Source organism: Lissotriton vulgaris, chromosome 1_1, assembly GCF_964263255.1.
Source record: "Lissotriton vulgaris chromosome 1_1, aLisVul1.2, whole genome shotgun sequence".
NCBI lineage: Eukaryota > Metazoa > Chordata > Amphibia > Caudata > Salamandridae > Lissotriton > Lissotriton vulgaris.
In genome coordinates, this window is record NC_141685.1 from 2,076,050,541 (window position 1) to 2,076,078,506 (window position 27,966).

A 27,966-nucleotide genomic window follows, 5' to 3' on the forward strand; every position below is an offset into this window, starting at 1 on the left:
TCCTGAAAAGCAATTCTAATCGTAGTTACAGTAACTTGAAATTCCTTCTACTGGGCTAATATTGACTGATTTCACTTGGAAATTTGCCAAAGTGTGCAGTTTTAGAACTTTAAGAAAGTCCTCAAATATCAGCCGAACTACGAATTCCGATTGACTCACCTATTATCAGGAGAGACATCAGTGCTGCATCTTTCAGCACACTACTGATCCTGAAAAGTAATCTAATCGTAGTTACAGTAACTTGAATTTCCTTCTACTGGGCTAATATTGACTGATTTCACTTGGAAATTTTTCAAAGTGTGCAGTTTTGGAACGTTAAAAAATTCCTCAAAAATCTGTCGAACTACGAATTCTGATTTACTCACCTGTTATCAGGAGAGACCTCAGTGCTGCATCTTTCAGCCCACTACTGATCATGAAAAGTAATTCTAATCGTAGTTACAGTAACTTGAATTTCCTTTTAAAGGCTAACATAGACTGATTTCACTTGGAGATTTTTCAAAGAGTAGAGTTTTGGAACTTTAAAAAATTCCTCAAAAATCAGCCGAACTGCAAATTCCAATTTACTCACATGTTATCAGGAGAGACATCAGTGCTGCATCTTTCAGCCCACTACTGATCCTGAAAAGTAATTCTAATCATAGTTACAGTAACTTGAATTTCCTTCTACTGGGCTAATATTGACTGATTTCACTTGGAAAATTTTCAAAGTGTGCAGTTTTGGAACTTTAAAAATTTCCTCAAAAATCTGTCAAACTACGAATTTCCGATTTACTCACATGTTATCAGGAGAGACCGCAGTGCTTCATCTTTCAGCCCACTACTGATCATGAAAAGTAATTCTAATCGTAGTTACAGTAACTTGAATTTCCTTTTATAGGCTAACTGACTGATTTCACTTGGAAATTTTTCAAAGAGTGGAGTTTTGGAACTTTAAAAAACTCCTCAAAAATCAGCCGAACTCCGAATTCTGATTTACTCACATGTTATCAGGAGAGACATCAGTGCTGCATCATTCAGACCACTACTGATCCTGAAAAGTAATTCTAATCGTAGTTACAGTAACTTGAATTTCCTTCTACTGGGCTAATATTGACTGATTTCACTTGGAAAATTTTCAAAGTGTGCAGTTTTGGAACTTTAAAAATTTCCTCAAAAATCTGTCGAACTACGAATTTCCGATTTACTCACCTGTTATCAAGAGAGACCGCAGTGCTTCATCTTTCAGCCCACTACTGATCATGAAAAGTAATTCTAATCGTAGTTACAGTAACATGAATTTCCTTCTACTGAGCTAATATTGACTGATTTCACTTGGAAATTTTTCAAAGAGTGGAGTTTTGGAACATTAAAAAATTCCTCAAAAATCAGCCGAACTACGAATTCCGATTTACTCACATGTTATCAGGAGAGACATCAGTGCTGCATCTTTCAGCCCACTAATGATCCTTAAAAGTAATTCTAATCATAGTTACAGTAACTTGAATTTCCTTCTACTGGGCTAATATTGACTGATTTCACTTGGAAAATTTTCAAAGTGTGCAATATTGGAACTTTAAAAACTTCCTCAAAAATCTGTCGAACTACGAATTCCGATTTACTCTTATGTTATCAGGAGAGATCTCAGTGCTGCACCTTTCAGCCCACTACTGATCATGAAAAGTAATTCTAATCGTAGTTACAGTAACTTGAATTTCCTTTTATAGGCTAAAATTGACAGATTTCACTTGGAAATTTTTCAAAGAGTGGAGTTTTGGAACTTTAAAAAATTCCTCAAAAATCAGCCGATCTACGAATTCCGATTTACTCACATGTTATCAGGAGAGACATCAGTGTTGCATCTTTCAGCCCACTACTGATCCTGAAAAGTAATTCTAATCGTAGTTACAGTAACTTGAATTTCCTTCTACTGGGCTAATATTGACTGATTTCACTTGGAAATTTGTCAAAGTGTGCAGTTTTAGAACTTTAAAAAAGTCCTCAAAAATCAGCCGAACTACGAATTCCGATTGACTCACCTATTATCAGGAGAGACATCAGTGCTGCATCTTTCAGCACACTACTGATCCTGAAAAGTAATCTAATCGTAGTTACAGTAACTTGAATTTCCTTCTACTGGGCTAATATTGACTGATTTCACTTGGAAATTTTTCAAAGTGTGCAGTTTTGGAACGTTAAAAAATTCCTCAAAAATCTGTCGAACTACGAATTCTGATTTACTCACCTGTTATCAGGAGAGACCTCAGTGCTGCATCTTTCAGCCCACTACTGATCATGAAAAGTAATTCTAATCGTAGTTACAGTAACTTGAATTTCCTTTTAAAGGCTTACATAGACTGATTTCACTTGGAAATTTTTCAAAGAGTAGAGTTTTGGAACTTTAAAAAATTCCTCAAAAATCAGCCGAACTGCAAATTCCGATTTACTCACATGTTATCAGGAGAGACATCAGTGCTGCATCTTTCAGCCCACTACTGATCCTGAAAAGTAATTCTAATTGTAGTTACAGTAACTTGAATTTCCTTCTACTGGGCTAATATTGACTGATTTCACTTGGAAAATTTTCAAATTGTGCAGTTTTGGAACTTTAAAAATTTCCTCAAAAATCTGTCGAACTACGAATTTCCGATTTACTCACCTGTTATCAGGAGAGACCGCAGTGCTTCATCTTTCAGCCCACTACTGATCATGAAAAGTAATTCTAATCGTAGTTACAGTAACTTGAATTTCCTTTTATAGGCTAACTGACTGATTTCACTTGGAAATTTTTCAAAGAGTGGAGTTTTGGAACTTTAAAAAATTCCTCAAAAATCAGCCGAACTCCGAATTCTGATTTACTCACATGTTATCAGGAGAGACATCAGTGCTGCCTCTTTCAGACCACTACTGATCCTGAAAAGTAATTCTAATCGTAGTTACAGTAACTTGAATTTACTTCTACTGGGCTAATATTGACTGATTTCACTTGGAACATTTTCAAAGTGTGCAGTTTTGGAACTTTAAAAATTTCCTCAAAAATCTGACGAACTACAAATTTCTTATTCACTCACCTGTTATCAGGAGAAACCTCAGTGCTGTATCTTTCAGCCCACTACTGATCATGAAATGTAATTCTAATTGTAGTTACAGTAACTTGAATTTCCTTTCTAGGCTAACATTGACTGGTTTCACTTGGAAATTCTTTTAAGTTTGGAGTTTTGGAACTTTAAAAAATTCCTCTAAAATCAGCCGAACTACGAATTGTGATTTACTCACCTGTTATCAGGAGAGACATCAGTGCTGCATCTTTCAGCCCACTACTGATCCTGAAAAGTAATTCTAATCGTAGTTACAGTAACATGAATTTCCTTCTACTGAGCTAATATTGACTGATTTCACTTGGAAATTTTTCAAAGAGTGGAGTTTTGGAACTTTAAAAAATTCCTCAAAAATCAGCCGAACTACGAATTCTGATTTACTCACATGTTATCAGGAGAGACATCAGTGCTGCATCTTTCAGCCCACTAATGATCCTTAAAAGTAATTCTAATCATAGTTACAGTAACTTGAATTACCTTCTACTGGGCTAATATTGACTGATTTCACTTGGAAAATTTTCAAAGTGTGCAGTTTTGGAACTTTAAAAACTTCCTCAAAAATCTGTCGAACTACGAATTCCGATTTACTCTTATGTTATCAGGAGGGATCTCAGTGCTGCACCTTTCAGCCCACTACTGATCATGAAAAGTAATTCTAATAGTAGTTACAGTAACTTGAATTTCCTTTTATAGGCTAAAATTGACTGATTTCACTTGGAAATTTTTCAAAGAGTGGAGTTTTGGAACTTTACAAAATTCCTCAAAAATCAGCCGAACTACGAATTCCGATTTACTCACATGTTATCAGGAGAGACATCAGTGTTGCATCTTTCAGCCCACTACTGATCCTGAAAAGTAATTCTAATCGTAGTTACAGTAACTTGAATTTCCTTCTACTGGGCTAATATTGACTGATTTCACTTGGAAATTTGTCATAGTGTGCAGTTTTAGAACTTTAAAAAAGTCCTCAAAAATCAGCCGAACTACGAATTCCGATTGACTCACCTATTATCAGGAGAGACATCAGTGCTGCATCTTTCAGCACACTACTGATCCTGAAAAGTAATCTAATCGTAGTTACAGTAACTTGAATTTCCTTCTACTGGGCTAATATTGACTGATTTCACTTGGAAATTTTTCAAAGAGTGGAGTTTTGGAACTTTAAAAAATTCCTCAAAAATCAGCCGAACTACGAATTCTGATTTACTCACATGTTATCAGGAGAGACATCAGTGCTGCATCTTTCAGCCCACTACTGATCCTGAAAAGTAATTCTAATCGTAGTTACAGTAACTTGAATTTCCTTCTACTGGGCTTATATTGATTGATTTCACTTGGAAAATTTTCAAAGTGTGCAGTTTTGGAACGTTAAAAAATTCCTCAAAAATCTGTCGAACTACGAATTCTGATTTACTCCCCTGTTATCAGGAGAGACCTCAGTGCTGCATCTTTCAGCCCACTACTGATCATGAAAAGTAATTCTAATCGTAGTTACAGTAACCTGAATTTCCTTTTAAAGGCTAACATAGACTGATTTCACTTGGAGATTTTTCAAAGAGTAGAGTTTTGGAACTTTAAAAAATTCCTCAAAAATCAGCCGAACTACAAATTCCGATTTACTCACATGTTATCAGGAGAGACATCAGTGCTGCATCTTTCAGCCCACTACTGATCCTGAAAAGTAATTCTAATCGTAGTTACAGTAACTTGAATTTCCTTCTACTGGGCTAATATTGACTGATTTCACTTGGAAAATTTTCGAAGTGTGCAGTTTTGGAACTTTAAAAACTTCCTCAAAAATCAGCCGAACTCCGAATTCTGATTTACTCACATGTTATCAGGAGAGACATCAGTGCTGCATCGTTCAGACCACTACTGATCCTGAAAAGTAATTCTAATCGTAGTTACAGTAACTTGAATTTACTTCTACTGGGCTAATATTGACTGATTTCACTTGGAACATTTTAAAAGTGTGCAGTTTTGGAACTTTAAAAATGTCCTCAAAAATCTGACGAACTACGAATTTCTTATTCACTCACCTGTTATCAGGAGAAACCTCAGTGCTGTATCTTTCAGCCCACTACTGATCATGAAATGTAATTCTAATTGTAGTTACAGTAACTTGAATTTCCTTTCTAGGCTAACATTGACTGGTTTCACTTGGAAATTCTTTTAAGTTTGGAGTTTTGGAACTTTAAAAAATTCCTCTAAAATCAGCCGAACTACGAATTGCGATTTACTCACCTGTTATCAGGAGAGACATCAGTGCTGCATCTTTCAGCCCACTACTGATCCTGAAAAGTAATTCTAATTGTAGTTACAGTAACATGAATTTCCTTCTACTGAGCTAATATTGACTGATTTCACTTGGAAATTTTTCAAAGAGTGGAGTTTTGGAACTTTAAAAAATTCCTCAAAAATCAGCCGAACTACGAATTCCGATTTACTCACATGTTATCAGGAGAGACATCAGTGCTGCATCTTTCAGCCCACTAATGATCCTTAAAAGTAATTCTAATCATAGTTACAGTAACTTGAATTTCCTTCTACTGGGCTAATATTGACTGATTTCACTTGGAAAATTTTCAAAGTGTGCAGTTTTGGAACTTTAAAAACTTCCTCAAAAATCTGTCGAACTACGAATTCCGATTTACTCTTATGTTATCAGGAGAGATCTCAGTGCTGCACCTTTCAGCCCACTACTGATCATGAAAAGTAATTCTAATCGTAGTTACAGTAACTTGAATTTCCTTTTATAGGCTAAAATTGACTGATTTCACTTGGAAATTTTTCAAAGAATGGAGTTTTGGAACTTTAAAAAATTCCTCAAAAATCAGCCGATCTACGAATTCCGATTTACTCACATGTTATCAGGAGAGACATCAGTGTTGCATCTTTCAGCCCACTACTGATCCTGAAAAGCAATTCTAATCGTAGTTACAGTAACTTGAATTTCCTTCTACTGGGCTAATATTGACTGATTTCACTTGGAAATTTGTCAAAGTGTGCAGTTTTAGAACTTTAAAAGAGTCCTCAAAAATCAGCCGAACTACGAATTCCGATTGACTCACCTATTATCAGGAGAGACATCAGTGCTGCATCTTTCAGCACACTGCTGATCCTGAAAAGTAATCTAATCGTAGTTACAGTAACTTGAATTTCCTTCTACTGGGCTAATATTGACTGATTTCACTTGGAAATTTTTCAAAGTGTGCAGTTTTGGAATGTTAAAAAATTCCTCAAAAATCTGTCGAACTACGAATTCTGATTTACTCACTTGTTATCAGGAGAGACCTCAGTGCTGCATCTTTCAGCCCACTACTGATCATGAAAAGTAATTCTAATCGTAGTTACAGTAACTTGAATTTCCTTTTAAAGGCTAACATAGACTGATTTCACTTGGAAATTTTTCAAAGAGTGGAGTTTTGGAACTTTAAAAAACTCCTCAAAAATCAGCCGAACTCCGAATTCTGATTTACTCACATGTTATCAGGAGAGACATCAGTGCTGCATCATTCAGACCACTACTGATCCTGAAAAGTAATTCTAATCGTAGTTACAGTAACTTGAATTTCCTTCTACTGGGCTAATATTGACTGATTTCACTTGGAAAATTTTCAAAGTGTGCAGTTTTGGAACTTTAAAAATTTCCTCAAAAATCTGTCGAACTACGAATTTCCGATTTACTCACCTGTTATCAAGAGAGACCGCAGTGCTTCATCTTTCAGCCCACTACTGATCATGAAAAGTAATTCTAATCGTAGTTACAGTAACATGAATTTCCTTCTACTGAGCTAATATTGACTGATTTCACTTGGAAATTTTTCAAAGAGTGGAGTTTTGGAACATTAAAAAATTCCTCAAAAATCAGCCGAACTACGAATTCCGATTTACTCACATGTTATCAGGAGAGACATCAGTGCTGCATCTTTCAGCCCACTAATGATCCTTAAAAGTAATTCTAATCATAGTTACAGTAACTTGAATTTCCTTCTACTGGGCTAATATTGACTGATTTCACTTGGAAAATTTTCAAAGTGTGCAATATTGGAACTTTAAAAACTTCCTCAAAAATCTGTCGAACTACGAATTCCGATTTACTCTTATGTTATCAGGAGAGATCTCAGTGCTGCACCTTTCAGCCCACTACTGATCATGAAAAGTAATTCTAATCGTAGTTACAGTAACTTGAATTTCCTTTTATAGGCTAAAATTGACAGATTTCACTTGGAAATTTTTCAAAGAGTGGAGTTTTGGAACTTTAAAAAATTCCTCAAAAATCAGCCGATCTACGAATTCCGATTTACTCACATGTTATCAGGAGAGACATCAGTGTTGCATCTTTCAGCCCACTACTGATCCTGAAAAGTAATTCTAATCGTAGTTACAGTAACTTGAATTTCCTTCTACTGGGCTAATATTGACTGATTTCACTTGGAAATTTGTCAAAGTGTGCAGTTTTAGAACTTTAAAAAAGTCCTCAAAAATCAGCCGAACTACGAATTCCGATTGACTCACCTATTATCAGGAGAGACATCAGTGCTGCATCTTTCAGCACACTACTGATCCTGAAAAGTAATCTAATCGTAGTTACAGTAACTTGAATTTCCTTCTACTGGGCTAATATTGACTGATTTCACTTGGAAATTTTTCAAAGTGTGCAGTTTTGGAACGTTAAAAAATTCCTCAAAAATCTGTCGAACTACGAATTCTGATTTACTCACCTGTTATCAGGAGAGACCTCAGTGCTGCATCTTTCAGCCCACTACTGATCATGAAAAGTAATTCTAATCGTAGTTACAGTAACTTGAATTTCCTTTTAAAGGCTTACATAGACTGATTTCACTTGGAAATTTTTCAAAGAGTAGAGTTTTGGAACTTTAAAAAATTCCTCAAAAATCAGCCGAACTGCAAATTCCGATTTACTCACATGTTATCAGGAGAGACATCAGTGCTGCATCTTTCAGCCCACTACTGATCCTGAAAAGTAATTCTAATTGTAGTTACAGTAACTTGAATTTCCTTCTACTGGGCTAATATTGACTGATTTCACTTGGAAAATTTTCAAATTGTGCAGTTTTGGAACTTTAAAAATTTCCTCAAAAATCTGTCGAACTACGAATTTCCGATTTACTCACCTGTTATCAGGAGAGACCGCAGTGCTTCATCTTTCAGCCCACTACTGATCATGAAAAGTAATTCTAATCGTAGTTACAGTAACTTGAATTTCCTTTTATAGGCTAACTGACTGATTTCACTTGGAAATTTTTCAAAGAGTGGAGTTTTGGAACTTTAAAAAATTCCTCAAAAATCAGCCGAACTCCGAATTCTGATTTACTCACATGTTATCAGGAGAGACATCAGTGCTGCCTCTTTCAGACCACTACTGATCCTGAAAAGTAATTCTAATCGTAGTTACAGTAACTTGAATTTACTTCTACTGGGCTAATATTGACTGATTTCACTTGGAACATTTTCAAAGTGTGCAGTTTTGGAACTTTAAAAATTTCCTCAAAAATCTGACGAACTACAAATTTCTTATTCACTCACCTGTTATCAGGAGAAACCTCAGTGCTGTATCTTTCAGCCCACTACTGATCATGAAATGTAATTCTAATTGTAGTTACAGTAACTTGAATTTCCTTTCTAGGCTAACATTGACTGGTTTCACTTGGAAATTCTTTTAAGTTTGGAGTTTTGGAACTTTAAAAAATTCCTCTAAAATCAGCCGAACTACGAATTGTGATTTACTCACCTGTTATCAGGAGAGACATCAGTGCTGCATCTTTCAGCCCACTACTGATCCTGAAAAGTAATTCTAATCGTAGTTACAGTAACATGAATTTCCTTCTACTGAGCTAATATTGACTGATTTCACTTGGAAATTTTTCAAAGAGTGGAGTTTTGGAACTTTAAAAAATTCCTCAAAAATCAGCCGAACTACGAATTCTGATTTACTCACATGTTATCAGGAGAGACATCAGTGCTGCATCTTTCAGCCCACTAATGATCCTTAAAAGTAATTCTAATCATAGTTACAGTAACTTGAATTACCTTCTACTGGGCTAATATTGACTGATTTCACTTGGAAAATTTTCAAAGTGTGCAGTTTTGGAACTTTAAAAACTTCCTCAAAAATCTGTCGAACTACGAATTCCGATTTACTCTTATGTTATCAGGAGGGATCTCAGTGCTGCACCTTTCAGCCCACTACTGATCATGAAAAGTAATTCTAATAGTAGTTACAGTAACTTGAATTTCCTTTTATAGGCTAAAATTGACTGATTTCACTTGGAAATTTTTCAAAGAGTGGAGTTTTGGAACTTTACAAAATTCCTCAAAAATCAGCCGAACTACGAATTCCGATTTACTCACATGTTATCAGGAGAGACATCAGTGTTGCATCTTTCAGCCCACTACTGATCCTGAAAAGTAATTCTAATCGTAGTTACAGTAACTTGAATTTCCTTCTACTGGGCTAATATTGACTGATTTCACTTGGAAATTTGTCATAGTGTGCAGTTTTAGAACTTTAAAAAAGTCCTCAAAAATCAGCCGAACTACGAATTCCGATTGACTCACCTATTATCAGGAGAGACATCAGTGCTGCATCTTTCAGCACACTACTGATCCTGAAAAGTAATCTAATCGTAGTTACAGTAACTTGAATTTCCTTCTACTGGGCTAATATTGACTGATTTCACTTGGAAATTTTTCAAAGAGTGGAGTTTTGGAACTTTAAAAAATTCCTCAAAAATCAGCCGAACTACGAATTCTGATTTACTCACATGTTATCAGGAGAGACATCAGTGCTGCATCTTTCAGCCCACTACTGATCCTGAAAAGTAATTCTAATCGTAGTTACAGTAACTTGAATTTCCTTCTACTGGGCTTATATTGATTGATTTCACTTGGAAAATTTTCAAAGTGTGCAGTTTTGGAACGTTAAAAAATTCCTCAAAAATCTGTCGAACTACGAATTCTGATTTACTCCCCTGTTATCAGGAGAGACCTCAGTGCTGCATCTTTCAGCCCACTACTGATCATGAAAAGTAATTCTAATCGTAGTTACAGTAACCTGAATTTCCTTTTAAAGGCTAACATAGACTGATTTCACTTGGAGATTTTTCAAAGAGTAGAGTTTTGGAACTTTAAAAAATTCCTCAAAAATCAGCCGAACTACAAATTCCGATTTACTCACATGTTATCAGGAGAGACATCAGTGCTGCATCTTTCAGCCCACTACTGATCCTGAAAAGTAATTCTAATCGTAGTTACAGTAACTTGAATTTCCTTCTACTGGGCTAATATTGACTGATTTCACTTGGAAAATTTTCGAAGTGTGCAGTTTTGGAACTTTAAAAACTTCCTCAAAAATCAGCCGAACTCCGAATTCTGATTTACTCACATGTTATCAGGAGAGACATCAGTGCTGCATCGTTCAGACCACTACTGATCCTGAAAAGTAATTCTAATCGTAGTTACAGTAACTTGAATTTACTTCTACTGGGCTAATATTGACTGATTTCACTTGGAACATTTTAAAAGTGTGCAGTTTTGGAACTTTAAAAATGTCCTCAAAAATCTGACGAACTACGAATTTCTTATTCACTCACCTGTTATCAGGAGAAACCTCAGTGCTGTATCTTTCAGCCCACTACTGATCATGAAATGTAATTCTAATTGTAGTTACAGTAACTTGAATTTCCTTTCTAGGCTAACATTGACTGGTTTCACTTGGAAATTCTTTTAAGTTTGGAGTTTTGGAACTTTAAAAAATTCCTCTAAAATCAGCCGAACTACGAATTGCGATTTACTCACCTGTTATCAGGAGAGACATCAGTGCTGCATCTTTCAGCCCACTACTGATCCTGAAAAGTAATTCTAATTGTAGTTACAGTAACATGAATTTCCTTCTACTGAGCTAATATTGACTGATTTCACTTGGAAATTTTTCAAAGAGTGGAGTTTTGGAACTTTAAAAAATTCCTCAAAAATCAGCCGAACTACGAATTCCGATTTACTCACATGTTATCAGGAGAGACATCAGTGCTGCATCTTTCAGCCCACTAATGATCCTTAAAAGTAATTCTAATCATAGTTACAGTAACTTGAATTTCCTTCTACTGGGCTAATATTGACTGATTTCACTTGGAAAATTTTCAAAGTGTGCAGTTTTGGAACTTTAAAAACTTCCTCAAAAATCTGTCGAACTACGAATTCCGATTTACTCTTATGTTATCAGGAGAGATCTCAGTGCTGCACCTTTCAGCCCACTACTGATCATGAAAAGTAATTCTAATCGTAGTTACAGTAACTTGAATTTCCTTTTATAGGCTAAAATTGACTGATTTCACTTGGAAATTTTTCAAAGAATGGAGTTTTGGAACTTTAAAAAATTCCTCAAAAATCAGCCGATCTACGAATTCCGATTTACTCACATGTTATCAGGAGAGACATCAGTGTTGCATCTTTCAGCCCACTACTGATCCTGAAAAGCAATTCTAATCGTAGTTACAGTAACTTGAATTTCCTTCTACTGGGCTAATATTGACTGATTTCACTTGGAAATTTGTCAAAGTGTGCAGTTTTAGAACTTTAAAAGAGTCCTCAAAAATCAGCCGAACTACGAATTCCGATTGACTCACCTATTATCAGGAGAGACATCAGTGCTGCATCTTTCAGCACACTGCTGATCCTGAAAAGTAATCTAATCGTAGTTACAGTAACTTGAATTTCCTTCTACTGGGCTAATATTGACTGATTTCACTTGGAAATTTTTCAAAGTGTGCAGTTTTGGAATGTTAAAAAATTCCTCAAAAATCTGTCGAACTACGAATTCTGATTTACTCACTTGTTATCAGGAGAGACCTCAGTGCTGCATCTTTCAGCCCACTACTGATCATGAAAAGTAATTCTAATCGTAGTTACAGTAACTTGAATTTCCTTTTAAAGGCTAACATAGACTGATTTCACTTGGAAATTTTTCAAAGAGTAGAGTTTTGGAACTTTAAAAAATTCCTCAAAAATCACTCGAACTACAAATTCCGATTTACTCACATGTTATCAGGAGAGACATCAGTGCTGCATCTTTCAGCCCACTACTGATCCTGAAAAGTAATTCTAATCGTAGTTACAGTAACTTGAATTTCCTTCTACTGGGCAAATATTGACTGATTTCACTTGGAAAATTTTCAAAGTGTGCAGTTTTGGAACTTTAAAAATTTCCTCAAAAATCTGTCAAACTACGAATTTCCGATTTACTCACCTGTTATCAGGAGAGACCACAGTGCTTCATCTTTCAGCCCACTACTGATCATGAAAAGTAATTCTAATCGTAGTTACAGTAACTTGAATTTCCTTTTATAGGCTAACTGACTGATTTCACTTGGAAATTTTTCAAAGAGTGGAGTTTTGGAACTTTAAAAAATTCCTCAAAAAGCAGCCGAACTCCGAATTCTGATTTACTCACATGTTATCAGGAGAGACATCAGTGCTGCATCATTCAGACCACTACTGATCCTGAAAAGTAATTCTAATCGTAGTTACAGTAACTTGAATTTACTTCTACTGGGCTAATATTGACTGATTTCACTTGGAACATTTTCAAAGTGTGCAGTTTTGGAACTTAAAAAATTTCCTCAAAAATCTGACGAACTACGAATTTCTTATTCACTCACCTGTTATCAGGAGAAACCTCAGTGCTGTATCTTTCAGCCCACTACTGATCATGAAATGTAATTCTAATTGTAGTTACAGTAACTTGAATTTCCTTTCTAGGCTAACATTGACTGGTTTCACTTGGAAATTCTTTTAAGTTTGGAGTTTTGGAACTTTAAAAAATTCCTCTAAAATCAGCCGAACTACGAATTGTGATTTACTCACCTGTTATCAGGAGAGACATCAGTGCTGCATCTTTCAGCCCACTACTGATCCTGAAAAGTAATTCTAATCGTAGTTACAGTAACATGAATTTCCTTCTACTGAGCTAATATTGACTGATTTCACTTGGAAATTTTTCAAAGAGTGGAGTTTTGGAACTTTAAAAAATTCCTCAAAAATCAGCCGAACTACGAATTCCGATTTACTCACATGTTATCAGGAGAGACATCAGTGCTGCATCTTTCAGCCCACTACTGATCCTGAAAAGTAATTCTAATCGTAGTTACAGTAACTTGAATTTCCTTCTACTGGGCTAATATTGACTGATTTCACTTGGAAAATTTTCAAAGTGTGCAGTTTTGGAACTTTAAAAACTTCCTCAACAATATGTCGAACTACGAATTCCGATTTACTTTCATGTTATCAGGAGAGATCTCAGTGCTGCACCTTTCAGCCCACTACTGATCATGAAAAGTAATTCTAATCGTAGTTACAGTAACTTGAATTTCCTTTTATAGGCTAAAATTGACTGATTTCACTTGGAAATTTTTCAAAGAGTGGAGTTTTGGAACTTTAAAAAATTCCTCAAAAATCAGCCGAACTACGAATTCCGATTTACTCACATGTTATCAGGAGAGACATCAGTGTTGCATCTTTCAGCCCACTACTGATCCTGAAAAGCAATTCTAATCGTAGTTATAGTAACTTGAATTTCCTTCTACTGGGCTAATATTGACTGATTTCACTTGGAAATTTGTCAAAGTGTGCAGTTTTAGAACTTTAAAAAAGTCCTCAAAAATCAGCCGAACTACGAATTCCGATTGACTCACCTATTATCATGAGAGACATCAGTGCTGCGTCTTTCAGCACACTACTGATCCTGAAAAGTAATCTAATTGTAGTTACAGTAACTTGAATTTCCTTCTACTGGGCTAATATTGACTGATTTCACTTGGAAATTTTTCAAAGTGTGCAGTTTTGGAACGTTAAAAAATTCCTCAAAAATCTGTCGAACTACGAATTCTGATTTACTCACCTGTTATCAGGAGAGACCTCAGTGCTGCATCTTTCAGCCCACTACTGATCATGAAAAGTAATTCTAATCGTAGTTACAGTAACTTGAATTTCCTTTTAAAGGCTAACATAGACTGATTTCACTTGGAAATTTTTCAAAGAGTAGAGTTTTGGAACTTTAAAAAATTCCTCAAAAATCAGCCGAACTGCAAATTCCGATTTACTCACATGTTATCAGGAGAGACATCAGTGCTGCATCTTTCAGCCCACTTCTGATCCTGAAAAGTAATTCTAATCGTAGTTACAGTAACTTGAATTTCCTTCTACTCGGCTAATATTGATTGATTTCACTTGGAAAATTTTCAAAGTGTGCAGTTTTGGAACGTTAAAAAATTCCTCAAAAATCTGTCGAACTACGAATTCTGATTTACTCACCTGTTATCAGGAGAGACCTCAGTGCTGCATCTTTCATCCCACTACTGATCATGAAAAGTAATTCTAATCGTAGTTACAGTAACCTGAATTTCCTTTTAAAGGCTAACATAGACTGATTTCACTTCGAGATTTTTCAAAGAGTAGAGTTTTGGAACTTTAAAAAATTCCTCAAAAATCACTCGAACTACAAATTCCGATTTACTCACATGTTATCAGGAGAGACATCAGTGCTGCATCTTTCAGCCCACTACTGATCCTGAAAAGTAATTCTAATCGTAGTTACAGTAACTTGAATTTCCTTCTACTGGGCTAATATTGACTGATTTCACTTGGAAAATTTTCAAAGTGTGCAGTTTTGGAACTTTAAAAATTTCCTCAAAAATCTGTCAAACTACGAATTTCCGATTTGCTCACCTGTTATCAGGAGAGACCGCAGTGCTTCATCTTTCAGCCCACTACTGATCATGAAAAGTAATTCTAATCGTAGTTACAGTAACTTGAATTTCCTTTTATAGGCTAACTGACTGATTTCACTTGGAAATTTTTCAAAGAGTGGAGTTTTGGAACTTTAAAAAATTCCTCAAAAATCAGCCGAACTCCGAATTCTGATTTACTCACATGTTATCAGGAGAGACATCCGTGCTGCATCATTCAGACCACTACTGATCCTGAAAAGTAATTCTAATCGTAGTTACAGTAACTTGAATTTACTTCTACTGGGCTAATATTGACTGATTTCACTTGGAACATTTTCAAAGTGTGCAGTTTTGGAACTTTAAAAATGTCCTCAAAAATCTGACGAACTACGAATTTCTTATTCACTCACCTGTTATCAGGAGAAACCTCAGTGCTGTATCTTTCAGCCCACTACTGATCATGAAATGTAATTCTAATTGTAGTTACAGTAACTTGAATTTCCTTTCTAGGCTAACATTGACTGGTTTCACTTGGAAATTCTTTTAAGTTTGGAGTTTTGGAACTTTAAAAAATTCCTCAAAAATCAGCCAAACTACGAATTCCGATTTACTCACATGTTATCAGGAGAGACATCAGTGCTGCATCTTTCAGCCCACTAATGATCCTTAAAAGTAATTCTAATCATAGTTACAGTAACTTGAATTTCCTTCTACTGGGCTAATATTGACTGATTTCACTTGGAAAATTTTCAAAGTGTGCAGTTTTGGAACTTTAAAAAATTCCTCAAAAATCAGCCGAACTACGAATTCTGATTTACTCACATGTTATCAGGAGAGACATCAGTGCTGCATCTTTCAGCCCACTAATGATCCTTAAAAGTAATTCTAATCATAGTTACAGTAACTTGAATTACCTTCTACTGGGCTAATATTGACTGATTTCACTTGGAAAATTTTCAAAGTGTGCAGTTTTGGAACTTTAAAAACTTCCTCAAAAATCTGTCGAACTACGAATTCCGATTTACTCTTATGTTATCAGGAGGGATCTCAGTGCTGCACCTTTCAGCCCACTACTGATCATGAAAAGTAATTCTAATAGTAGTTACAGTAACTTGAATTTCCTTTTATAGGCTAAAATTGACTGATTTCACTTGGAAATTTTTCATAGAGTGGAGTTTTGGAACTTTACAAAATTCCTCAAAAATCAGCCGAACTACGAATTCCGATTTACTCACATGTTATCAGGAGAGACATCAGTGTTGCATCTTTCAGCCCACTACTGATCCTGAAAAGTAATTCTAATCGTAGTTACAGTAACTTGAATTTCCTTCTACTGGGCTAATATTGACTGATTTCACTTGGAAATTTGTCATAGTGTGCAGTTTTAGAACTTTAAAAAAGTCCTCAAAAATCAGCCGAACTACGAATTCCGATTGACTCACCTATTATCAGGAGAGACATCAGTGCTGCATCTTTCAGCACACTACTGATCCTGAAAAGTAATCTAATCGTAGTTACAGTAACTTGAATTTCCTTCTACTGGGCTAATATTGACTGATTTCACTTGGAAATTTTTCAAAGAGTGGAGTTTTGGAACTTTAAAAAATTCCTCAAAAATCAGCCGAACTACGAATTCTGATTTACTCACATGTTATCAGGAGAGACATCAGTGCTGCATCTTTCAGCCCACTACTGATCCTGAAAAGTAATTCTAATCGTAGTTACAGTAACTTGAATTTCCTTCTACTGGGCTTATATTGATTGATTTCACTTGGAAAATTTTCAAAGTGTGCAGTTTTGGAACGTTAAAAAATTCCTCAAAAATCTGTCGAACTACGAATTCTGATTTACTCCCCTGTTATCAGGAGAGACCTCAGTGCTGCATCTTTCAGCCCACTACTGATCATGAAAAGTAATTCTAATCGTAGTTACAGTAACCTGAATTTCCTTTTAAAGGCTAACATAGACTGATTTCACTTGGAGATTTTTCAAAGAGTAGAGTTTTGGAACTTTAAAAAATTCCTCAAAAATCAGCCGAACTACAAATTCCGATTTACTCACATGTTATCAGGAGAGACATCAGTGCTGCATCTTTCAGCCCACTACTGATCCTGAAAAGTAATTCTAATCGTAGTTACAGTAACTTGAATTTCCTTCTACTGGGCTAATATTGACTGATTTCACTTGGAAAATTTTCGAAGTGTGCAGTTTTGGAACTTTAAAAACTTCCTCAAAAATCAGCCGAACTCCGAATTCTGATTTACTCACATGTTATCAGGAGAGACATCAGTGCTGCATCGTTCAGACCACTACTGATCCTGAAAAGTAATTCTAATCGTAGTTACAGTAACTTGAATTTACTTCTACTGGGCTAATATTGACTGATTTCACTTGGAACATTTTAAAAGTGTGCAGTTTTGGAACTTTAAAAATGTCCTCAAAAATCTGACGAACTACGAATTTCTTATTCACTCACCTGTTATCAGGAGAAACCTCAGTGCTGTATCTTTCAGCCCACTACTGATCATGAAATGTAATTCTAATTGTAGTTACAGTAACTTGAATTTCCTTTCTAGGCTAACATTGACTGGTTTCACTTGGAAATTCTTTTAAGTTTGGAGTTTTGGAACTTTAAAAAATTCCTCTAAAATCAGCCGAACTACGAATTGCGATTTACTCACCTGTTATCAGGAGAGACATCAGTGCTGCATCTTTCAGCCCACTACTGATCCTGAAAAGTAATTCTAATTGTAGTTACAGTAACATGAATTTCCTTCTACTGAGCTAATATTGACTGATTTCACTTGGAAATTTTTCAAAGAGTGGAGTTTTGGAACTTTAAAAAATTCCTCAAAAATCAGCCGAACTACGAATTCCGATTTACTCACATGTTATCAGGAGAGACATCAGTGCTGCATCTTTCAGCCCACTAATGATCCTTAAAAGTAATTCTAATCATAGTTACAGTAACTTGAATTTCCTTCTACTGGGCTAATATTGACTGATTTCACTTGGAAAATTTTCAAAGTGTGCAGTTTTGGAACTTTAAAAACTTCCTCAAAAATCTGTCGAACTACGAATTCCGATTTACTCTTATGTTATCAGGAGAGATCTCAGTGCTGCACCTTTCAGCCCACTACTGATCATGAAAAGTAATTCTAATCGTAGTTACAGTAACTTGAATTTCCTTTTATAGGCTAAAATTGACTGATTTCACTTGGAAATTTTTCAAAGAATGGAGTTTTGGAACTTTAAAAAATTCCTCAAAAATCAGCCGATCTACGAATTCCGATTTACTCACATGTTATCAGGAGAGACATCAGTGTTGCATCTTTCAGCCCACTACTGATCCTGAAAAGCAATTCTAATCGTAGTTACAGTAACTTGAATTTCCTTCTACTGGGCTAATATTGACTGATTTCACTTGGAAATTTGTCAAAGTGTGCAGTTTTAGAACTTTAAAAGAGTCCTCAAAAATCAGCCGAACTACGAATTCCGATTGACTCACCTATTATCAGGAGAGACATCAGTGCTGCATCTTTCAGCACACTGCTGATCCTGAAAAGTAATCTAATCGTAGTTACAGTAACTTGAATTTCCTTCTACTGGGCTAATATTGACTGATTTCACTTGGAAATTTTTCAAAGTGTGCAGTTTTGGAATGTTAAAAAATTCCTCAAAAATCTGTCGAACTACGAATTCTGATTTACTCACTTGTTATCAGGAGAGACCTCAGTGCTGCATCTTTCAGCCCACTACTGATCATGAAAAGTAATTCTAATCGTAGTTACAGTAACTTGAATTTCCTTTTAAAGGCTAACATAGACTGATTTCACTTGGAAATTTTTCAAAGAGTAGAGTTTTGGAACTTTAAAAAATTCCTCAAAAATCACTCGAACTACAAATTCCGATTTACTCACATGTTATCAGGAGAGACATCAGTGCTGCATCTTTCAGCCCACTACTGATCCTGAAAAGTAATTCTAATCGTAGTTACAGTAACTTGAATTTCCTTCTACTGGGCAAATATTGACTGATTTCACTTGGAAAATTTTCAAAGTGTGCAGTTTTGGAACTTTAAAAATTTCCTCAAAAATCTGTCAAACTACGAATTTCCGATTTACTCACCTGTTATCAGGAGAGACCACAGTGCTTCATCTTTCAGCCCACTACTGATCATGAAAAGTAATTCTAATCGTAGTTACAGTAACTTGAATTTCCTTTTATAGGCTAACTGACTGATTTCACTTGGAAATTTTTCAAAGAGTGGAGTTTTGGAACTTTAAAAAATTCCTCAAAAAGCAGCCGAACTCCGAATTCTGATTTACTCACATGTTATCAGGAGAGACATCAGTGCTGCATCATTCAGACCACTACTGATCCTGAAAAGTAATTCTAATCGTAGTTACAGTAACTTGAATTTACTTCTACTGGGCTAATATTGACTGATTTCACTTGGAACATTTTCAAAGTGTGCAGTTTTGGAACTTAAAAAATTTCCTCAAAAATCTGACGAACTACGAATTTCTTATTCACTCACCTGTTATCAGGAGAAACCTCAGTGCTGTATCTTTCAGCCCACTACTGATCATGAAATGTAATTCTAATTGTAGTTACAGTAACTTGAATTTCCTTTCTAGGCTAACATTGACTGGTTTCACTTGGAAATTCTTTTAAGTTTGGAGTTTTGGAACTTTAAAAAATTCCTCTAAAATCAGCCGAACTACGAATTGTGATTTACTCACCTGTTATCAGGAGAGACATCAGTGCTGCATCTTTCAGCCCACTACTGATCCTGAAAAGTAATTCTAATCGTAGTTACAGTAACATGAATTTCCTTCTACTGAGCTAATATTGACTGATTTCACTTGGAAATTTTTCAAAGAGTGGAGTTTTGGAACTTTAAAAAATTCCTCAAAAATCAGCCGAACTACGAATTCCGATTTACTCACATGTTATCAGGAGAGACATCAGTGCTGCATCTTTCAGCCCACTACTGATCCTGAAAAGTAATTCTAATCGTAGTTACAGTAACTTGAATTTCCTTCTACTGGGCTAATATTGACTGATTTCACTTGGAAAATTTTCAAAGTGTGCAGTTTTGGAACTTTAAAAACTTCCTCAACAATATGTCGAACTACGAATTCCGATTTACTTTCATGTTATCAGGAGAGATCTCAGTGCTGCACCTTTCAGCCCACTACTGATCATGAAAAGTAATTCTAATCGTAGTTACAGTAACTTGAATTTCCTTTTATAGGCTAAAATTGACTGATTTCACTTGGAAATTTTTCAAAGAGTGGAGTTTTGGAACTTTAAAAAATTCCTCAAAAATCAGCCGAACTACGAATTCCGATTTACTCACATGTTATCAGGAGAGACATCAGTGTTGCATCTTTCAGCCCACTACTGATCCTGAAAAGCAATTCTAATCGTAGTTATAGTAACTTGAATTTCCTTCTACTGGGCTAATATTGACTGATTTCACTTGGAAATTTGTCAAAGTGTGCAGTTTTAGAACTTTAAAAAAGTCCTCAAAAATCAGCCGAACTACGAATTCCGATTGACTCACCTATTATCAGGAGAGACATCAGTGCTGCGTCTTTCAGCACACTACTGATCCTGAAAAGTAATCTAATTGTAGTTACAGTAACTTGAATTTCCTTCTACTGGGCTAATATTGACTGATTTCACTTGGAAATTTTTCAAAGTGTGCAGTTTTGGAACGTTAAAAAATTCCTCAAAAATCTGTCGAACTACGAATTCTGATTTACTCACCTGTTATCAGGAGAGACCTCAGTGCTGCATCTTTCAGCCCACTACTGATCATGAAAAGTAATTCTAATCGTAGTTACAGTAACTTGAATTTCCTTTTAAAGGCTAACATAGACTGATTTCACTTGGAAATTTTTCAAAGAGTAGAGTTTTGGAACTTTAAAAAATTCCTCAAAAATCAGCCGAACTGCAAATTCCGATTTACTCACATGTTATCAGGAGAGACATCAGTGCTGCATCTTTCAGCCCACTTCTGATCCTGAAAAGTAATTCTAATCGTAGTTACAGTAACTTGAATTTCCTTCTACTCGGCTAATATTGATTGATTTCACTTGGAAAATTTTCAAAGTGTGCAGTTTTGGAACGTTAAAAAATTCCTCAAAAATCTGTCGAACTACGAATTCTGATTTACTCACCTGTTATCAGGAGAGACCTCAGTGCTGCATCTTTCATCCCACTACTGATCATGAAAAGTAATTCTAATCGTAGTTACAGTAACCTGAATTTCCTTTTAAAGGCTAACATAGACTGATTTCACTTCGAGATTTTTCAAAGAGTAGAGTTTTGGAACTTTAAAAAATTCCTCAAAAATCACTCGAACTACAAATTCCGATTTACTCACATGTTATCAGGAGAGACATCAGTGCTGCATCTTTCAGCCCACTACTGATCCTGAAAAGTAATTCTAATCGTAGTTACAGTAACTTGAATTTCCTTCTACTGGGCTAATATTGACTGATTTCACTTGGAAAATTTTCAAAGTGTGCAGTTTTGGAACTTTAAAAATTTCCTCAAAAATCTGTCAAACTACGAATTTCCGATTTGCTCACCTGTTATCAGGAGAGACCGCAGTGCTTCATCTTTCAGCCCACTACTGATCATGAAAAGTAATTCTAATCGTAGTTACAGTAACTTGAATTTCCTTTTATAGGCTAACTGACTGATTTCACTTGGAAATTTTTCAAAGAGTGGAGTTTTGGAACTTTAAAAAATTCCTCAAAAATCAGCCGAACTCCGAATTCTGATTTACTCACATGTTATCAGGAGAGACATCCGTGCTGCATCATTCAGACCACTACTGATCCTGAAAAGTAATTCTAATCGTAGTTACAGTAACTTGAATTTACTTCTACTGGGCTAATATTGACTGATTTCACTTGGAACATTTTCAAAGTGTGCAGTTTTGGAACTTTAAAAATGTCCTCAAAAATCTGACGAACTACGAATTTCTTATTCACTCACCTGTTATCAGGAGAAACCTCAGTGCTGTATCTTTCAGCCCACTACTGATCATGAAATGTAATTCTAATTGTAGTTACAGTAACTTGAATTTCCTTTCTAGGCTAACATTGACTGGTTTCACTTGGAAATTCTTTTAAGTTTGGAGTTTTGGAACTTTAAAAAATTCCTCAAAAATCAGCCAAACTACGAATTCCGATTTACTCACATGTTATCAGGAGAGACATCAGTGCTGCATCTTTCAGCCCACTAATGATCCTTAAAAGTAATTCTAATCATAGTTACAGTAACTTGAATTTCCTTCTACTGGGCTAATATTGACTGATTTCACTTGGAAAATTTTCAAAGTGTGCAGTTTTGGAACTTTAAAAAATTCCTCAAAAATCAGCCGAACTACGAATTCCGATTTAGTCACATGTTATCAGGAGAGACATCAGTGTTGCATCTTTCAGCCCACTACTGATCCTGAAAAGCAATTCTAATCGTAGTTACAGTAACTTGAATTTCCTTCTACTGGGCTAATATTGACTGATTTCACTTGGAAATTTGTCAAAGTGTGCAGTTTTAGAACTTTAAAAGAGTCCTCAAAAATCAGCCGAACTACGAATTCCGATTGACTCACCTATTATCAGGAGAGACATCAGTGCTGCATCTTTCAGCACACTACTGATCCTGAAAAGTAATCTAATCGTAGTTACAGTAACTTGAATTTCCTTCTACTGGGCTAATATTGACTGATTTCACTTGGAAATTTTGCAAAGTGTGCAGTTTTGGAACGTTAAAAAATTCCTCAAAAATCTGTCGAACTACGAATTCTGATTTACTCACTTGTTATCAGGAGAGACCTCAGTGCTGCATCTTTCAGCCCACTACTGATCATGAAAAGTGATTCTAATCGTAGTTACAGTAACTTGAATTTCCTTTTAAAGGCTAACATAGACTGATTTCACTTGGAAATTTTTTCAAAGAGTAGAGTTTTGGAACTTTAAAAAATTCCTCAAAAATCACTCGAACTACAAATTCCGATTTACTCACATGTTATCAGGAGAGACATCAGTGCTGCATCTTTCAGCCCACTACTGATCCTGAAAAGTAATTCTAATCGTAGTTACAGTAACTTGAATTTCCTTCTACTGGGCTAATATTGACTGATTTCACTTGGAAAATTTTCAAAGTGTGCAGTTTTGGAACTTTAAAAATTTCCTCAAAAATCTGTCAAACTACGAATTTCCGATTTACTCACCTGTTATCAGGAGAGACCACAGTGCTTCATCTTTCAGCCCACTACTGATCATGAAAAGTAATTCTAATCGTAGTTACAGTAACTTGAATTTCCTTTTATAGGCTAACTGACTGATTTCACTTGGAAATTTTTCAAAGAGTGGAGTTTTGGAACTTTAAAAAATTCCTCAAAAATCTGCCGAACTCCGAATTCTGATTTACTCACATGTTATCAGGAGAGACATCAGTGCTGCATCATTCAGACCACTACTGATCCTGAAAAGTAATTCTAATCGTAGTTACAGTAACTTGAATTTACTTCTACTGGGCTAATATTGACTGATTTCACTTGGAACATTTTCAAAGTGTGCAGTTTTGGAACTTTAAAAATTTCCTCAAAAATCTGACGAACTACGAATTTCTTATTCACTCACCTGTTATCAGGAGAAACCTCAGTGCTGTATCTTTCAGCCCACTACTGATCATGAAATGTAATTCTAATTGTAGTTACAGTAACTTGAATTTCCTTTCTAGGCTAACATTGACTGGTTTCACTTGGAAATTCTTTTAAGTTTGGAGTTTTGGAACATTAAAAAATTCCTCAAAAATCAGCCGAACTACGAATTCCGATTTACTCACATGTTATCAGGAGAGACATCAGTGCTGCCTCTTTCAGCCCACTAATGATCCTTAAAAGTAATTCTAATCATAGTTACAGTAACTTATATTTCCTTCTACTGGGCTAATATTGACTGATTTCACTTGGAAACTTTTCAAAGTGTGCAGTTTTGGAACTTTAAAAACTTTCTCAAAAATCTGTCGAACTACGAATTCCGATTTACTCTTATGTTATCAGGAGAGATCTCAGTGCTGCACCTTTCAGCCCACTACTGATCATGAAAAGTAATTCTAATCGTAGTTACAGTAACTTGAATTTCCTTTTATAGGCTAAAATTGACTGATTTCACTTGGAAATTTTTCAAAGAGTGGAGTTTTGGAACTTTAAAAAATTCCTCAAAATTCAGCCGAACTACGAATTCCGATTTACTCACATGTTATCAGGAGAGACATCAGTGTTGCATCTTTCAGCCCACTACTGATCCTGAAAAGCAATTCTAATCGTAGTTACAGTAACTTGAATTTCCTTCTACTGGGCTAATATTGACTGATTTCACTTGGAAATTTTTCAAAGTGTGCAGTTTTGGAACGTTAAAAAATTCCTCAAAAATCTGTCGAACTACGAATTCTGATTTACTCACCTGTTATCAGGAGAGACCTCAGTGCTGCATCTTTCAGCCCACTACTGATCATGAAAAGTAATTCTAATCGTAGTTACAGTAACTTGAATTTCCTTTTAAAGGCTAACATAGACTGATTTCACTTGGAGATTTTTCAAAGAGTAGAGTTTTGGAACTTTAAAAAATTCCTCAAAAATCAGCCGAACTGCAAATTCCAATTTACTCACATGTTATCAGGAGAGACATCAGTGCTGCATCTTTCAGCCCACTACTGATCCTGAAAAGTAATTCTAATCATAGTTACAGTAACTTGAATTTCCTTCTACTGGGCTAATATTGACTGATTTCACTTGGAAAATTTTCAAAGTGTGCAGTTTTGGAACTTTAAAAATTTCCTCAAAAATCTGTCAAACTACGAATTTCCGATTTACTCACATGTTATCAGGAGAGACCGCAGTGCTTCATCTTTCAGCCCACTACTGATCATGAAAAGTAATTCTAATCGTAGTTACAGTAACTTGAATTTCCTTTTATAGGCTAACTGACTGATTTCACTTGGAAATTTTTCAAAGAGTGGAGTTTTGGAACTTTAAAAAACTCCTCAAAAATCAGCCGAACTCCAAATTCTGATTTACTCACATGTTATCAGGAGAGACATCAGTGCTGCATCATTCAGACCACTACTGATCCTGAAAAGTAATTCTAATCGTAGTTACAGTAACTTGAATTTCCTTCTACTGGGCTAATATTGACTGATTTCACTTGGAAAATTTTCAAAGTGTGCAGTTTTGGAACTTGAAAAATTTCCTCAAAAATCTGTCGAACGACGAATTTCCGATTTACTCACCTGTTATCAAGAGAGACCGCAGTGCTTCATCTTTCAGCCCACTACTGATCATGAAAAGTAATTCTAATCGTAGTTACAGTAACATGAATTTCCTTCTACTGAGCTAATATTGACTGATTTCACTTGGAAATTTTTCAAAGAGTGGAGTTTTGGAACTTTAAAAAATTCCTCAAAAATCAGCCGAACTACGAATTCCGATTTACTCACATGTTATCAGGAGAGACATCAGTGCTGCATCTTTCAGCCCACTAATGATCCTTAAAAGTAATTCTAATCGTAGTTACAGTAACTTGAATTTCCTTTTATAGGCTAAAATTGACAGATTTCACTTGGAAATTTTTCAAAGAGTGGAGTTTTGGAACTTTAAAAAATTCCTCAAAAATCAGCCGATCTACGAATTCCGATTTACTCACATGTTATCAGGAGAGACATCAGTGTTGCATCTTTCAGCCCACTACTGATCCTGAAAAGTAATTCTAATCGTAGTTACAGTAACTTGAATTTCCTTCTACTGGGCTAATATTGACTGATTTCACTTGGAAATTTTTCAAAGTGTGCAGTTTTGGAACGTTAAAAAATTCCTCAAAAATCTGTCGAACTACGAATTCTGATTTACTCACCTGTTATCAGGAGAGACCTCAGTGCTGCATCTTTCAGCCCACTACTGATCATGAAAAGTAATTCTAATCGTAGTTACAGTAACTTGAATTTCCTTTTAAAGGCTTACATAGACTGATTTCACTTGGAAATTTTTCAAAGAGTAGAGTTTTGGAACTTTAAAAAATTCCTCAAAAATCAGCCGAACTGCAAATTCCGATTTACTCACATGTTATCAGGAGAGACATCAGTGCTGCATCTTTCAGCCCACTACTGATCCTGAAAAGTAATTCTAATTGTAGTTACAGTAACTTGAATTTCCTTCTACTGGGCTAATATTGACTGATTTCACTTGGAAAATTTTCAAATTGTGCAGTTTTGGAACTTTAAAAATTTCCTCAAAAATCTGTCGAACTACGAATTTCCGATTTACTCACCTGTTATCAGGAGAGACCGCAGTGCTTCATCTTTCAGCCCACTACTGATCATGAAAAGTAATTCTAATCGTAGTTACAGTAACTTGAATTTCCTTTTATAGGCTAACTGACTGATTTCACTTGGAAATTTTTCAAAGATTGGAGTTTTGGAACTTTAAAAAATTCCTCAAAAATCAGCCGAACTCCGAATTCTGATTTACTCACATGTTATCAGGAGAGACATCAGTGCTGCCTCTTTCAGACCACTACTGATCCTGAAAAGTAATTCTAATCGTAGTTACAGTAACTTGAATTTACTTCTACTGGGCTAATATTGACTGATTTCACTTGGAACATTTTCAAAGTGTGCAGTTTTGGAACTTTAAAAATTTCCTCAAAAATCTGACGAACTACAAATTTCTTATTCACTCACCTGTTATCAGGTGAAACCTCAGTGCTGTATCTTTCAGCCCACTACTGATCATGAAATGTAATTCTAATTGTAGTTACAGTAACTTGAATTTCCTTTCTAGGCTAACATTGACTGGTTTCACTTGGAAATTCTTTTAAGTTTGGAGTTTTGGAACTTTAAAAAATTCCTCTAAAATCAGCCGAACTACGAATTGTGATTTACTCACCTGTTATCAGGAGAGACATCAGTGCTGCATCTTTCAGCCCACTACTGATCCTGAAAAGTAATTCTAATCGTAGTTACAGTAACATGAATTTCCTTCTACTGAGCTAATATTGACTGATTTCACTTGGAAATTTTTCAAAGAGTGGAGTTTTGGAACTTTAAAAAATTCCTCAAAAATCAGCCGAACTACGAATTCTGATTTACTCACATGTTATCAGGAGAGACATCAGTGCTGCATCTTTCAGCCCACTAATGATCCTTAAAAGTAATTCTAATCATAGTTACAGTAACTTGAATTACCTTCTACTGGGCTAATATTGACTGATTTCACTTGGAAAATTTTCAAAGTGTGCAGTTTTGGAACTTTAAAAACTTCCTCAAAAATCTGTCGAACTACGAATTCCGATTTACTCTTATGTTATCAGGAGGGATCTCAGTGCTGCACCTTTCAGCCCACTACTGATCATGAAAAGTAATTCTAATAGTAGTTACAGTAACTTGAATTTCCTTTTATAGGCTAAAATTGACTGATTTCACTTGGAAATTTTTCAAAGAGTGGAGTTTTGGAACTTTACAAAATTCCTCAAAAATCAGCCGAACTACGAATTCCGATTTACTCACATGTTATCAGGAGAGACATCAGTGTTGCATCTTTCAGCCCACTACTGATCCTGAAAAGTAATTCTAATCGTAGTTACAGTAACTTGAATTTCCTTCTACTGGGCTAATATTGACTGATTTCACTTGGAAATTTGTCATAGTGTGCAGTTTTAGAACTTTAAAAAAGTCCTCAAAAATCAGCCGAACTACGAATTCCGATTGACTCACCTATTATCAGGAGAGACATCAGTGCTGCATCTTTCAGCACACTACTGATCCTGAAAAGTAATCTAATCGTAGTTACAGTAACTTGAATTTCCTTCTACTGGGCTAATATTGACTGATTTCACTTGGAAATTTTTCAAAGAGTGGAGTTTTGGAACTTTAAAAAATTCCTCAAAAATCAGCCGAACTACGAATTCTGATTTACTCACATGTTATCAGGAGAGACATCAGTGCTGCATCTTTCAGCCCACTACTGATCCTGAAAAGTAATTCTAATCGTAGTTACAGTAACTTGAATTTCCTTCTACTGGGCTTATATTGATTGATTTCACTTGGAAAATTTTCAA